Below are 13,959 nucleotides of genomic sequence, written 5' to 3' on the forward strand. Positions count from 1 at the left end.
ATTATTTTTCTTTTTTATATGCACCTATCTTTTCCTTTCACTGTTTACTCACATTCTGCGCGAAAATATCTGTCTTTGCGTCTCATTCACCGTTCATTGTATTTTTGTTCTTGAAGTAACCGCTATAATTGTCAATGAATATTTCAATCATTGTACTCAAACATAACTGCGTGAAAAATAATGTTAATAAACTAGAACGGAAACCCCGAATCTCCTACATGTTTGTTCTCTACGCCAGCATGTGCCGTTCAGAAGAAGCTAACCGGCCCGCATGGTCTCCAGAGTTTTCTTTTCTTCGTTTTACAATTTATCAGCGCCATGTGTGGCCTACACAACGAGCTTTTACCGCAACTACAAAGCTTTAAACGAGAAACTCCTCAGGGCGCACCAGTGCTGGGCGCGCCAGCGAGCGCCGCGCCCTCTGCACGCTTCATCGCAAGCTATTCCCGCCTGGCAGGCTCGCTGCCTCGCTCACGACACTAGGCAAACCTTTCTAGCCACGATAGTTCTGCGTTCGTGTGTGTGTCGTCGTGCCGAGTTTTGTTCATACGGTCGACTTTTACCGCGCTGCCTCGCATTGTGTGTTGTATGTTGTGGTTACTGACGTTAAGCGCAAGTTCGTCACGCAGTGTTATACGCGGTAGCTGGTAAATAGTCACCAGATGCCGGCCGTGCGACTCCAGTCTGCGACTGCTTTGTTCAGTGTGACCGACGGAGGCGATTCATAGTTTTGAAAAACACGTTCTTCAAATGTTTCCGCACGTCAGTAGGGTGCCTTGATGCGCGTTTTGTCCGCTCACATCGAGGCACAGTACACGGCAGTGAGTAGCAGCGCTGCAATCCTTTCTCGACGACGCGTTCTGTGGCCTTGGAAAATGCCTTGACGCTCGGGGACGGCCGGTAGCTCGGCGATTCCTCGCTTGGCGCACCATTGAAAACCGGCGGTCATCCAGCAGTGTACGCTGCCAGCGTATTTTTATTGCCAGAGGTAAGTGAACGTTACGCTTCGTACATTGTGAGTTGTTCTTATTGTAGTACGCGTTGTCGCCGAAGAAAATCGCATAACGTGTTGGTAGTGTAATGCGGTTGTAGTTGTGCGGATTGTGCTCGCGCATGACATTTGTCAAGAACGTAGTCGGTAGTGTTATAAAGTTTTGGTAATTAGCTCGGTTGCACGCACTGCTGTACGCTAATATTTGCTGAAAGGAGACAACATTTTTGTCAGGCTCACCAATTATCATCCGCCACCGTGTGAATCGTGAATCGGTGCAGTGGGAGAAATAAAGTGTATTTAGGGATGTTTTCTTTAGGCGTGCATTTTATTTGTCATTAAGTAACATGACCCTCAAAAGCGTCTAGGTTAGCATTCTTGGACATTGCTTATCATCTTTCAAGCAATAGATAACAGATTTGCTAAAAATGCAATTTCTGCAGCATGACACTGTATTTTGTTCAGTTGGTTTGCCCCATTTTTATCCTTTATGCACGTTGACCTAATTTGACAAGCCGTACTTTCAGCTGAATTTTCAATTGCTTTTAGCAATATATGTGCGTCCGTGTATTGAAGTCCCACCTCTCATCGCATAATAATAGCTTGTGAAGAACAACGCTTGTCTTGAATTAGCCATTTATCAGAGCTCTTCCTCCCTCCTCAAAGGGCAAGGTGCTGCTGGCACACCTGTTTCGGCTTTTCTTAACCCTTTTTTTTTTAATGCTGAAGTTTTTTGCAACGTACTGCAGGTAGCAAACAGCAGTGCCACGACAAACAGTGGAGTGCTGACCATGCAGTCCAGAAGGTGGCTGAGGCAAGTATGCTATAGGAGGTGCTTATTCAGGCAGAAGAAATAAGCTTCTGTAGCCAACGTAAAGGTAATGTACAAAGTTCCATTTAATGAAGAAGAATCTTGTTTTGAGCTATTGTCGAAGGGAAACAATGAGCGCTAGATAAATGAGATGGAAATGCAGAGTAACAATGTTATGTATGCCAGCAACCAACTTAAGTTTATTCATGCAAAAGGGTTATTTCCAACTGGTTCATTTGGGGGAAGAGCCCACAGTTTCCACGAATGGGCATACCTGGTAGCCGTTGCACAACCTGTTACTGTGTTCTCGCACTCATTATTATGTGCCACTTACTCTTGTGACGTTCCACCAAGGTGAAATTACTTCACATAAACAGCAGCGAGAAGGCTCTTGCTAGCCAGTTCGATTAAGACAGCGTTACCGTAGCTTTTAGTTCCAGTAAACCAGCTAAGCTGTATAGAAGAGCGTATACTCCATGTGTTTGTCACCATGGACAGTGCATTTTGCCTGGGAACATGGCTTAGTTTTGCAAAGGAAAATGTTGCCTTTCTGTAAAACGTGGTACTGGGAAATGGCATTGTGCCAAAAATATTAATGTTTATGACTTCTTGCAGCATGCATTGTTGTACAGGGATGTTAGCGTTTTCATAAATGCAATGCATGGCGCCTGAAGAATATAGCGGCCCACTTTAAAATTTATAACTTCATGATTTCAGTATCTGGGACAGACTTTACTGTATACGGTTTGTTTCTGGAAAGCTTCAACCTATCTTGCAATTCTTCAAGGCCAATACTGAATTTGCTGTGTACATTTGGCTGCACATTCTCATCACTTATGCTAAACAACAGGCTTGAGTGATGTGTGGAATTCTTGTCAATCAATTTTATTGATTACCTCGGACGATCTATTCTGCTTCCCACAGTTATTGGGTGCTTTGTGTGCATGTGCTATGCATGCTAGAAATAAAAACAGTGCATGCAGCTGGCAGCATCAACGAGTACAATGCCCATAGGCTAATATGAGGTGCGAAATGTTGCCACTGCTAGAATTTACATTATGTGTGCATGGTACAGCTGATTGTGTAATTTAGCACTTTCCAGCTACTTACGCAGTTGGAGCAGATGTCGATCATGTTTACTGAGTAATGGCACGGCCACCAAGTTCGTGCATTCTGCATACCAGGAAACCTGACACGAAGCAACGTATTGCTGTGATGGCAGCTAAGTGAGAACGATTGAGTTTGTCTTCTCTGTCCATTTGTCAATACCATTACACAGGCTTGTTAAGTGCATATAAGCGGCTTTAGCAATGCACTTGCAGCTACAGAGCCAGTAAAGACAGCCAATTTCATCATCAGAGTTCACTCTGCAAATCCCACTTTCCATAAAGGGCATTGTTTTTGATAGTTTAAAGTCAAAACTTGCTCAATTAAACACTTCGTGGTGTCTGACATTACAGGAATTATGATAATTGTTATATCTCATGTGAAATTATGCCATTGTTTTTTTTTCATATTCTTACTTTGCATACACACTTTACGACTGCACCCTCCCCAACCGAATCTTTACTAGTGCTACATTCTGTTATGGGTGAAAACAATTATTGAACTAAAAACCAGGCCAATGAAAGCAGTATGATGCCCTGTAATGTAGGAGGATGCTGCTATTGCAGTGTTTAGTCTAGAGCTGAATTTAATGAGAAAGGGCAGCAATGTAGGTCATCTGTGGATATTTGCAGACCATAATTGTGTTGTGGTCATTTTGTTATCGCAGGAAGCATCTTCAAAAAGCAGTGCTACAAGGATGTGAGCAGCAGTTTCCCTTCAACGAACGGGTCAAATTCATGGAAGCCACATGCCTGCTGCTTCTGGCCTACACAAACATGCAGCCACCATAGTAAAGTTCTTGCAAAGGTGTGAGACATCCCTATGCTGCATGGATTGAGCATGTTAATTGCCTGTTTTTTATAGCTTATAGTAATATGTCTACAAGTGTACTTCCTTCCAGTGTATGTTTACATTCTCTTAAAGGGCCAGTCAGCAGGCTCCTACTTCTTTTTTTTAGACCTCCCAAACAAGCTCGCTAATTCGTACAGAGGGCCGCAGGAATCACATTGTGCGAATGTCAGACACTCCACTTCTAAAAACAATAACCGCACCTCCTCTTCAGCGCTTGACCAGTCCTCTTTGATAGCGAAGTGGTGTAATGTTGCCTATGAGCAACATTAAGTAACGCTGACTGTTGAATAGTCCTCTGCAATACGAAACGGCATTTTGGCTTTGTGATGATGCAGTATCTGTTGTTGTCACAAGTGTTGCGAATTGGTTTATCTCGCCAGTGCTTTGACTGTGCTTCCTCACCGCACCGCTTTGGCACAGTGGCACACCGAGGAAGCCCCTCTTCAGGATGGTCAGGTTGAGCGAGAAACTGAAACCAGCTGGAATGTTTGTTCTATCCCCTGTGGCTTCATTATTACACCACTTAATAAAAAAATTCATGTGACAACATGTTCATGTTGTACAAGCGTGCAGTTGTCACAAATTTTAGACTCCGGGGTTGTTTAGGGGCCCTTTAGCCTTAAATTATGAATGGTAAATTCACACGTCACGTGGTTTTCTTGCTTTATTTTTTGCAATGCTCATTTTTAAAATAGCATGTCAGCTTCTGTGAGTGGTAATTTATACATTTATCATACAAAACATCCTGCTATATTCAACAAGTGTTATTATAGATTTTTCATGGCACCAGAGCCACCTGCTTTTTGCCCTGTGGCAGCTACATGACAGTTCATTGCTATGCTGCTTTGTTTAACTGATATCTTTTCAATCAATGCGTTTCACAGTCCAGGGTGTTTGTTGTATTTGCATCTTGATGTGTTTAATATCATACAAGTGATGGATTTTTTTCTGTCTTCTAGTGTTTACTTTGCAGCTATTTAACTGTGGTTTTCAGGGGCATATCTAGACAGGAACATCAATTCTGCTAAGCTTTGGTTCGAAAAGAGACGCTGAACAGGAGTTCCTTAGGTACATGCCCTGAGCACCAGCCCTTTGGATTACAGAAATATCTAAACTGCATAATGTCTGCAGCTCCTTGCTTAATTGCATGTCTTTCTTCAACCTACAGCTCTTTCCATAATCCTTAACATTAACCTACATTACCAAGTGAACATCCCCCGCTGCAATACAGTGGTTATAATGGTCAGCTGCTGATCTGAACTGTGCGGGTTCGATCCTTGATGGAGTGGTTGCACTTTCGGTGGAGGTGTAAATCCTAGAGGTTCCTGTGCTTTTAATTTGACGTTTACATTACAGAACCCCCATTGTTATTATTACATCAGCAAGTGGACAGAGTGGTAATCCTAGATTATATGCATATTTAGTATAACAGACAGCTGAGCTGGTTGGTAGGTATTCATGTTAAAAAGGCAGGGCATGCAAGCATGGACACAAGAGAGAAACCAAGACACCACTAACGCCAACTGGAAAGGTGGACAGTGGCACAAAATGAAGTAGACACAGAAACTTATCTGTGCATGCCCAGGCAAGAGGCGATACCTATCAATCTGGCACGCGCGATAGTCTACGTGAGAGATAACTGCTCAAGCATTTGATTTCTTCTTTATGCTAGTTAATCGACGGTTGGCTCTCTTGTGCACTGCCATTATCGATATGCCAGGCCTCGACTATTGGACGCATTTGTTCATTCATGTGCTTGTACAAAACTGCATTCATCGAATTTTGGCGTGCATTTACGCCCTCGACAATGTAAAGGTAGATTAGGTGATGAGCCTCCAGTTAGTGATCTCAGCGTTTTAGGCATCTTGACTCTCTTGTGTCCATGTTTGCATGCCCCATCTTTTTAACATGTATTCATATAGTGCGTAAGAGAAATAGGTTATCTAGTGAGTTATTTGGAAAGTAAGTTTAGGGCGAACACCAAAATAGCAGTGTAAATTAAACTTAAGCGATGAATGCATCGGGCTGGATTAGGAAACGATATAATGGCGAAATATAGCCGCTTGCTCTTTGCTTATACTTGTCTCAGTTTCTTGTCTCGTATGCTTTGACAATGACCAGGTGTCATGTTGGATGCTACTAATTGGTTATGAGCTATACATAGACAAAGCAGCGGCTGTTTGGATGCTTTCTAAACAGCTACCTCATGGGGAGAAAAAAGTTAATTTGGGTTATGTGAGGCATGCTAAAAAAAGTCTACTTGTTTCTGATGTTTTTGTTTTCCTGGCAGACATTCTACACGAACTTGCCCAAAGGCAGAAGGAAGGCACGCACAGATGGACGCACAGAAATCATGGGGCTGCCGTAGAAGCTGTGAATGAGCATTAACCTGTGAGTATGTGTCTTAAACAATTTGCTGAAGCCTTTTATTTTGGCTGAACATTCTTATCGATGCTTCCCTGATTTGTAGTGCAATATTGTTACACCCTGTTGCTTTCACAACAGAGCTCTTTAGTCTGGTACAAGGCCCAAAAAGTTCGACCTAGATGACCAAATTGCGGCAGCCAGTTGTTTCCACAATTAATGCATTAGTGTAAAAAAACGCAATAGACGGAGCACAAGAAAAAGGAAGACACAAACAGTGCTGTGCTCGTGTGCTCAGTCTTCTGCACTGCTTTGTTTACGCTCTGTCATACCAACACACAAGCATCCATTTTAGCTTATGTAGTAGTCCAGCTCATACACTTGGTAACGTTCTCCAACGGCAGGATTACCGGATATCTGGCTTGTGAAGTCAATCTAAAGTGCATGCCTGTTCGTGTAGACTTGTGTGCATCCACCAATGAGATGGAAATGCAGCTGTGTTTTAATATTTTAGCCATTATAGCTCGTGAATAGAATTTGGAGCTGTGACAGCAACAGTTTTAGAGGGGGCGAGTTACTAAATTATTGTGTATTTCTCAATGTTTGCATGTTATAAAAACATAGCTGGTTAAAATTAGTCCAGATTTTACGCTATTTCTTAACATATGACCTTCCGTACTGTTCGAAGGCATTGAAGCATATGAAATGCTTTGTGCCTTTGTGTGTGTGCCGAAGGTTAGGAGTCATTATACTAGAGATAGATCAAAATAGGTCAGTGGTTAAAGTAAATTTTTCGCAATCAACTTCTTGTGGGCAGTTATTCAGAGCAGGGTTTTGAAGTAATTTAGCAATACAAGCAGATTAGTGCTTCATTATAGTGTCTGACAGTGCACACTGTTTTATTTTAGTACCTATTTGGGTCATTTCACGGCAGTGTGCCAGGTTGTTTTTTGACCATTTCCAATATTTTGTAAAACTGTTGCTGTTATGTTTCAGTGTGGGAAGTAGTCATTCAAGCGTTATTTTCGGGGAAAGAATTGCATGATGCAGCAAAGACCTTTCAAACTTCGCACGCAGAAATGAAGCTGTGTCAGGCAAATTAATTGACACATGATTATTGCGTCGAGCTATTACTACAAAGCGTTTGTTTCTTTAACATAGTCACCAATATTTCATGACTATGATAGTCGAATTTATTTTCATTTCAATTTATGCTATTTGCAGTCGTGAGGAAACATTGCAAAATGCATCATTTTTATGTATATTGTAAAAAAGACTGAATGTTTCATGTGAAATATATTCACAGTATGAGTTCAGTGCATATACCAAGGGTTGAAAATGCTGGCAAAAAGAAGCAAAAATGTCTTCAAAATTGACACTTGGAAGAAGTAGTGTTTGAACCCATATTGCGGGCTCTCTTTCACTGTGTAGCAATCCCAGCAAAAATGTTGCTTACACATCATAGTGTGCTTTCCTCGTGCGATAATTTAGACAAAGTTTTTAAGGTGTAATATTATCTTCAAGCGAAAAATAATTTTTTCAAATGAAAAATAACAAGGCTGTGGGAAGTTTCTTGGAGCTTTGCCTTCACTGCACAGCACATCATTGTTCTTGCATGGTATTTCAGACAGAAGTATTGCTTAAATCTGCAACATTTAGACTTGCACTATATGAGCACAGGGGCACCCGCGTGAATCCTGTGCCAATGTGCTGTGCAGCGAAGGTCAAGGAACGAGACTGTGCAGGCTAGGGATTATTCACAAGGGGAGAAATTCGGCCTTGTTGGTAAGACATTAGGAAAAATTTTGCAGCGCAAAATAACACAAGAACGAGAAGGGAGGACACAAGACCTGCGCTAACTTTCAACAGAACCTTCTGTTGAAAGTTAGCGCACGTCTTGTGTCCTCCCTTCTCGTCCTTGTGTTATTTCGCGCTGCAAAATTTTTCCTAGGGATTATTCACTTCAGTAAATTTTTCCTTGCTTACAACCAAGCAGTATATATTTTTTTAGATGGAATATAAATTGCCAGCAAAGTATACCACACACTAATGTCTTGGCGACATTTCTGTTTCGAATGCTACATATCAAAAGCTAAGCTGCAATATGGGTCAAAAGCTATTTTTTCCGACTCTGTTACAGTTTGGGTGCAACGTTTCTGTTTATTTTGTTTTCATAGTAGTTTTATGACAAAGTGGATATCTATTTACTTATTTATTTATTACTTGACAATACTGCTGACACCAGTAAGCAGTATTGCAAAGTGGGCTACAGTGATAAGTTACACATAAAATGATCTTGCTAAGCAAAAACAGGAGCATAACATATACAAAACACAAGATAAACCAAGAACATCTATACAACCGTCTTAAGGAAAATGATAAGGGAACAGCACAAAATACAAAGGCAATGAACTTTAGAAATCAACCTTCGGTATTCCATACGAAAGAATTGGTCTTTCTCCTGATAAATGTTAACATTAGAACTTCAGCATTTTGCAGTGTTTCCTTATGGCTGAAAAAATGTAACTTGAAATGCAAATTAGTAAACTATTTTAGCCATGAAACACTGCCACCTTCAGATTAAAGAAAGAAATATTCTGCATTAAAATGGGAACAAACAGCGCTGGACATGGGACGAAGAACAATAGACGAGGGTGCTGTCGCCCTCGTCTAGCTTTTTTTTCCGTCCCGTGCCCAGCGCTGTTTGTTCCCATCGTAATCATGTACTAACCAGCACAGTTATGTGCTCTCCTGATATATTTTGCTCTATTTGCTCAAAGCAATAACTTTGTATAAGTTATCTTGCATGACGCAGTTTCACATCTGTAGATGGATGGATGCTATGTGTGTTCCCTTTAAAGCGAAGCATTGACATGCAAGTGGCCAAGCACAATTTCTGAATTGGCTTAATGCCTTTCCTACCTGAATTAAATTTCTTTCCTTAAAAAAACTTATTATAGGTAGCTTATTTTTCGGCATTGTACATAAAGACCCTGCAGTTTTGTTTTTGGCTGTTCTCGCTGCTTTTCCACTACCAATCCTACATCTGTCTTTTACTGATTTCTCTTGTGGATGTGTTCATCTTTATCAAGCTTTCTCTAAGCCTAGGGCTTCATGAGAGCTAGTTCCCAACACGCACATGGGTGGACATTTTTACATTTATTTAAAAGGTGGTCCGTCATCTTCATATCTCTCTCACAACCAGTGCATGTGACGCCTACTTACTGGATCTCACTTTATGACTGCATATTCTAAGGCAAGATTACCTCGCTTCAGACATTGCACTAGCTTATCATATGCTTCCCTCCTTACTTCGTCCTTATTCTTGCGATAGTTACTCAGAGCTTTTCATTTTTAGTATTTGCTATCCATTAAATCATCTCCACCTCTCTGACATTGCACCTAACGCTTATCGTGCATAAAGTTTAACGCATGCTCTCAGCATCACGAAATTTCGTCCTGGAAATTATCATTGACTACAGGTATGATCTTTTTAGCAGCATGATATTTTCCAACAGCAAAGGAGTTCGTTAAAAAACCACCTTGTATAGTTAAAATGGGGATGACTAATTCCATACCTCGTTTATTAAAGTTAACCTCTTTCAATTTCCTTACGCTTGTTCTTTGTGTTGTGCTTGCCTCATGGTTTGCAGTCTTTATGGATCTGGTATATTTAAAGAGTTGAATAGCCGGTCACCTGCTTATGACACTGCAGCTTAAGTATTGCACCCACTATCATTGCCATAGTAGCATTTGGTACAGTAGGGGTTTGTAATGAATGTAACGAGATGTACAGCTCATGAAATAATTGTTGAACAACGAATGTTGTTGGAGCTAGTGATTCAACAAGAGGACTGGTCTTGAGAGGGGCAACGAATTGCATCAAAGTTGCTGCAACAACTTAGACGCATCAATTTGTTGAAACATTGGCTCCAGCAACACGCTTTGTTCAATGGTTTGACATTCATTCAAGCTGCCACCTTCAGCTCAACTTTTGTCGCATTAAGACGCACAGGATATACAACTGTCATGTTGTGTTCTGATAGAATTCAAGAGCTATTGACAGCAAGCTTGTTTCTCAATTTAATTCTCATCCTTTACGTTTACGCTTTAATCTTTGTCATCTTCAGCCTTATATGTGCACTGCAGCAGTAGCCCTTCGCAGTGGTCTACAATTTGCCTCGTCTTGTGCGAGCCGATTCCATTTTATACATGCGCAATTCTTCATTTCTTCACCCACATAACTCTCGGCCTTCTCGGCAGCATTAAGTACAAAAATTGTAACTGTTAAGACTTTTGCTTCAACATCATGACAGTAATTGAATAGAATTGGTAATGCACGTACATAAATACTCTTGCAGTTAGAACGTAGTGTGTTTAACCCTGAATTCTTGTGTACTATAGCAATAAGTCTTCGTGAAATCATGGTGCTTGTCCTTCATATGATCAGAACGAGTCCAGAAATATCTGCAAAATATCGTTTCTGCTTTTTTGATTTCTGAAACAGTGATGCTAAGGGAGGCCATGTGCACATGCACCATGGCAATGTTTAAATGGGTATAAATTCTGAACACTGCTGTTGCTCTAGGTGTTTTCTTTTACTTCCTTTTCAGACGTACAGAAAGGAGCGAAGTGGAGCTGTCCATGGGCCGTGCACACAGTTTCATAAGCAGGCTTGCAACACTTTTGACAAATATGTTCCTGAATACACCTGCCGAAGTGGCATTTAAAGAAGCATGTAGTAGTGTACTTCACTGTTTATTTGGCATGAAGCAGCAGGTATGCTTCCGTCATCAGCAAGTTCACACAGTACAGTGCATCTACACATGGCATGCTACCCCCACATCTACCAGCCCGGGATGTGTAGCTTGATTGTAAATGTTTACTTTGACTTAACACAACAATTATTAACAAAATGACATGAAAGTTTTGCCACCTATGCAGGCGACATTCTCAGTATACGCTGGCAAATATAAGCGGAGTTTGACCAGTCCATTAGTCGCACATTTCCTTGTAAACATCTCGTAGAGGGCCACTGTTGTTGTTGCAAGCCAATGCGCCGTGATGAATGAACCATGATTCCAAGATTTTTTTTTTCCTCCGACCTTTGTGCACAAGGTAGCATCGTCGAATTGATTAGGTCAAAGTTATGCCTTGTCATTCAGCAGCGTTCAACAAGCTCCGTCTTAGAGCACGTTGCATGGGTGGTTTTCGCAACATCCTCTTTGTGTTCTTTAACCTTCGATCGCCTTCTTCAACCCATTTCGTCTATGCAAGTTGTGTCGCAATCTCCACATTGTACTTCGTAGATGATCCCACTCTAATCTTCGGCGGTGTTTGTGTATACCTTGTCCTTAGGACATGTGTTCACAAAGCCCAAAGACCGCACACCTGCGGATGATTAGAGCAGGGTACTCTACAGAGTACGTTGTGGGGTTCACGACACCACTTACATCAGCGAGTCGGGCAGGAAAATGCCAAAGACGTTCAAAGAACACAAAGTGGGAATGTTGCTAAAGCCACCCATGGAGCGCATTTTAAGACAGCTTGTTGAATACTGCTAGACGACAGGTTATAGCTTCGACCTTAACAATGCGACGATGCTGGCTCAGGAACGAAGATGGAGGAAAACTTGGAATTATGGTTCATGCGTCAGGAAGCATCTGCTTGAAACAACAACCACAGACCCACACCGAACGTGTACGTGGACGTATGTGGCTAGTGCACTGGTCGACCTCCGCTCACTTGTTGCCAGCATATACCGAGACTGCCACCTGCATAGGTGGCAAAGCTTCTATGGGATTTTATGGTGCAGTTGTGGTACAAAACCATTATTTTGCATTAAGGCAAATGTGCCGTATTACATTGGACAGTACGGGCAGACCATTCTTTAGTATCTTAACGTAGGAGGTACGTAAGAAGACCTTCTTTGAAGGAAATTGTTGTATTCTGGGTCACGGAACAGTGTTCTCATTCAAACGACGTGACGGAGCGCTTTGTGCTAGCTGTGCTAACGAAGGCACTTCGTAAGAATACTCCTTTTTAGAGAAATCGTTTAATTAGGAACACGTAAAAGTGCTCGGCAGCGCTATACCTTCAGCTTTGTCCGTGTTTAGGGGCCAGATTTTTTGCAGTGTAAGGTTCTCCCTGCGCAAATATTAGAAGAAGCGAGCGAGCTGGCCGACGACTTTTAAATGCACTCGTTGCGCTCCTCGCGCCATCTCGCTGGTAATGAAGAAACGCTTATGAGCGCCTGCCGTCTCTGAGCCCTGCCAGCGGTAAAGGGTGTGTATATAACGCTCGCCGTTAGCGACCTGAAGGATCTGCGCTTTGTGGAGTAGAGGTTAGCGCCACGCGTTGCGGACCGAGAGGTCGCTGGTTCGATTCCGCGCTTCGGAAACATCTTTCTGAATTAAGCAATCAAATCAATCAAAATCTTTTATTTTCACCATTTCATACATAAGGTGAAAAAGGGAGAATTGGAGAAAAAGCCGAAAGTTCTTCGGCTTGACAAAGCTCCGGTCCCCCAGGCAGACAGTGGTGATGTTGGTTTCAAAACAATGCAAGAACGCATGTTGCAAAGTATAAAGCATTAAAGAAATAATATTTCAACTGAATATAAAATGAACATTGGGATGAAAGGAAGTGTATAAATGAAAACAAGTATACAGCAACTACAAAGTACAACCGAGAAACACTCTTTTATAACATAGAAAGAAAAGTACAATAGCAGCAGCATGTCAAAAAAAATTGCTGTGATTTCTTTTTTCCAAACACATGCTGTCATTGAGCCGCTACAGGAACAAGTCCAACATTTTATTTTTGTTTAGCGGTAAAACATCAACACTTTGTTTGTTGAAATGATTAAGCAGGGAAGGCAGTGTATGACAAAGGCGCTGTTGTCCATAATTTGTACGCGAAAAAGTCATAGTTTCGCCTCAAAGGCGAAGCAATGAATGCGATAGCAAGAAAAGCGATCTGTGATGGACGCGCTGCTACGCTGCATTATTTTTCTTTGGGACTTTAATATATATATATATATATACATGCTTATACATATACGGTGCGTGATGATGACGACGGCGACGGCAAAAAGCAGCCGAGACTGTCCATATATTTGCCAATAAAAAGTTTTTACATCAATATAAATTTATACGTACGTGTTGTACAACTAACGTGATGAACTCGTACATTTAATTTCGCTCAGTAACGTTTCTAGGATTTTTTCATCGACAGGTAGGGTCATTGTTCATTTCCGTAACCGACTAAACAATAAAAAAAGTGATTAACGATGGTCGAAATGTTTACCATTGTTGGGGCAGTTGATTCTTTTGTAAACAGATTGTGAAATGTTGGCTGAAGTGCCGTGTAATCAATCTTACCATTAGAGGCGTTGTAGTAATTCAGAAATACGACCAAACTTACAAGTTCTGCGAAGACGCAATCTGAAACAAAGTACTCGTACAGCGCGCACTGTTGTGCACCCACGCATCCGCCAAAGCTCAGGTGAGGTAACTCGAGCGCCCCTTTAACGGCGAAGTCTGGAACGAGAGCCGGCGCAGGCAGCTTCGTAGAACGCCGCTAGCTGGGCAGGTCAGGAGTACAGTAGGTCGTGCTCTAAGAGTACTTAAAGGGACACTAAAGGCAAATATTAAGTCGACGTTAATTGTTGAAATAGCGGTCCAGAAACCTCGTAGGGCTACTTTTGTGCCAAGGAAGTGCTTATTTTGAAATAAAATCACGAGAACGGAAATCTGGGCGAGCTTCTAAGAATTCATCGTAGAGCATGTAGCGCAAATATTACGGGGACACAAGAAAGCAACATAAACACGAG

The 13,959-nt window shown here is 41.7% G+C and overlaps 1 long non-coding RNA gene across 2 annotated transcripts; it reads left to right on the forward strand.

The window, feature by feature from the left end:
- Positions 1 to 465: 465 nt before the first annotated feature.
- Positions 466 to 12,265, forward strand: LOC125756826 (uncharacterized). Of its 2 annotated transcripts, none has more exons than XR_007414790.1 (5): positions 466 to 988; positions 1,741 to 1,869; positions 3,577 to 3,716; positions 6,052 to 6,156; positions 10,739 to 12,265. It is a non-coding gene; the product is annotated as an uncharacterized LOC125756826 (long non-coding RNA). The 2 variants fall into 2 exon arrangements; XR_007414789.1 differs by having other exon boundaries at positions 467 to 988; positions 6,052 to 6,152; positions 10,739 to 10,999.
- Positions 12,266 to 13,959: the final 1,694 nt, after the last annotated feature.

This window comes from Rhipicephalus sanguineus, unplaced genomic scaffold, assembly GCF_013339695.2.
Source record: "Rhipicephalus sanguineus isolate Rsan-2018 unplaced genomic scaffold, BIME_Rsan_1.4 Seq905, whole genome shotgun sequence".
NCBI classification, from domain to species: Eukaryota; Metazoa; Arthropoda; class Arachnida; order Ixodida; family Ixodidae; genus Rhipicephalus; species Rhipicephalus sanguineus.